Below are 2095 nucleotides of genomic sequence, written 5' to 3' on the forward strand. Positions count from 1 at the left end.
CCAGTAGTGCATGGATTCTTGACTCTGTGCAGGAAGAATTTCACAAAACAAGCCCAGGTGATTTTGAGGGTGTATTTATTAAGCAGGGGACAGTGACACAAGGATGGGCCTAGAATAAAAAGAGAAGCAGAAGACAGACTGTGTGGGGCTGCTTTGATTTAAAATCTTTTAAAAATAAAAACAAGAGTGTACATAGTTTAATTTTGTTGAGGAGTTTTATTGCTTTCAAAAGGTGAAAATTTTAGGCGAGGTGTCAGGGGAGATTCATCACCTCTTTCAGGTGTGCCCTTGCAGGGTGTGGTCTCCACTGATTGGTCAGTACCAGGCCAAAAGGTCTAAATATCATGACCAGCTCTATGCCAGAAGAGGAGAGGCCACCCTGAAAACAAGGTCCAGCACATCTCATTCATTGCTAGGAACCTGGGTCTTTTCACCTGCAGAAACTTTTCTTTCCAGCTGTGAATTGCTCGAGCAGTTTGTTCACCTTTCTCAATTTCCCCATTTCATTTGCATGGGGGTGAGGGCATTCGACTCTTATGGTTAGCCTGGTTTTTCCCAACTCTCAACCTTTAGGTTCACATTGAGAATGTAAAACAGTAGCTCAAATAAATTCTGGCCTCTTACCTTAAAACAGGACGGTCCATTATTCTGGGAAAAACTGAAACAAGCTCGCTTGATACACGACCAGGATGGCGAGTCACAATGGGTCCCCTGCTGGCACAAGTAAGGTGGTCCTGCCCGAGCATCTCTGGAATCCTGCCACACTGTGCCAAGTAAATGTCAAGGTTAGAAGTGTGTAAACATGTACAGAAAATTTAGAAGTTAATTTCAAATGGAAAACAATATTTCAACAAACTAAAAAAGTGTTCCAGAGAATGACAGTTTGCACCTTATTTTATCAGTATAATCAAAGGAAAAATTATGGAGGTTGCATAAATCTTATTGGTGCTGGATTAGAGAGTTGGGAGAATACAAAACAGGTGAAATTTCTTGGATTTGATGAAAATTAAAACAATAGACAGAGGTCTTTTTACATTGATGGATACAGGAGAGTTAGCAGTTGGTTAATATGATAACGATAACAATGAAAATTTATTTAGTCTCTTGTCTGGTGCACTGAGGGTTCTAGGAAAACACATCATTCTGACATTTTAAGGTTACATTATTGAGGATGCAAAAGACATTAGACAAAGCAAAGATTGGTGTTTTCTATGGAAGAACCCGGACGAAAACAAGACCAGCTGCCATGATTCACTTGCAGTTCCTCAGTTTTAATTTCCAACCATTTTATGCAGTTACTTTAGGTCTCCGTGTTCATAAGGCTCACCGCACAGGCCTCCACTGAGGTTTTCAGTTTTAATAAATGTATTTTGTATCCATATACTCCTATTCTCCCAAATCTTTGAAAGGGAGAGGAACTACAAATAATTAATAATGGTCAACTATCTAATCAATCATACCAACAAAAAAAAACATCCAAAAAAAACACCTAAACATAAGGATCATGGAGCTTCTCAGAGGGGGGACCCAGGGAACATATGGAAGTCCACTACTGTCACCAGTGCCTACCCAGCCCCGTGTGCCTCTTCCACGTCGCTGATCCTGAGTGATGTCTTTATAATAAACCAGTAATAGCAAATAAAGCCTTTTCTGCATTGTGTGTTTTTCTAGAGATTTATAATACCTAAGGGGAGGTAATAACAATTCCTAAATTTGTGGTTGATTAGGCAGGAATGTGAGTAGCCCGGTCCCCCACTTGTAATTGGCATCAGCAGTGATGGCAGTCTCGTGTTTCTGAGCCTTGAACCTGTGGGTCTGCACACACTCTGGGTGCTCAGTGTCAGAGCTACATGGAAGTGTAGGACATGGCATTGGAGAATTGGTTGTATATGGAAGGTAAAAACCCTTCATCTTGTAGGAAAAACAACCTGGTTGGTGTGAGGCCAGAATGGATTGAATGTATGCAATCTGCCTATATCAGGTGCCCAGGGGATTTGAGATTTTATGTTCACTCCCCTCCTTCCCTGAGAAGCCACACTTACTTTTTTCTTTTTTCTGTTTTCACAGACCAAGGCCTGAGGCAGTGTGCCCCTCC

Source organism: Desmodus rotundus, chromosome 12 (genome assembly GCF_022682495.2).
Source record: "Desmodus rotundus isolate HL8 chromosome 12, HLdesRot8A.1, whole genome shotgun sequence".
Classification (NCBI taxonomy): domain Eukaryota; kingdom Metazoa; phylum Chordata; class Mammalia; order Chiroptera; family Phyllostomidae; genus Desmodus; species Desmodus rotundus.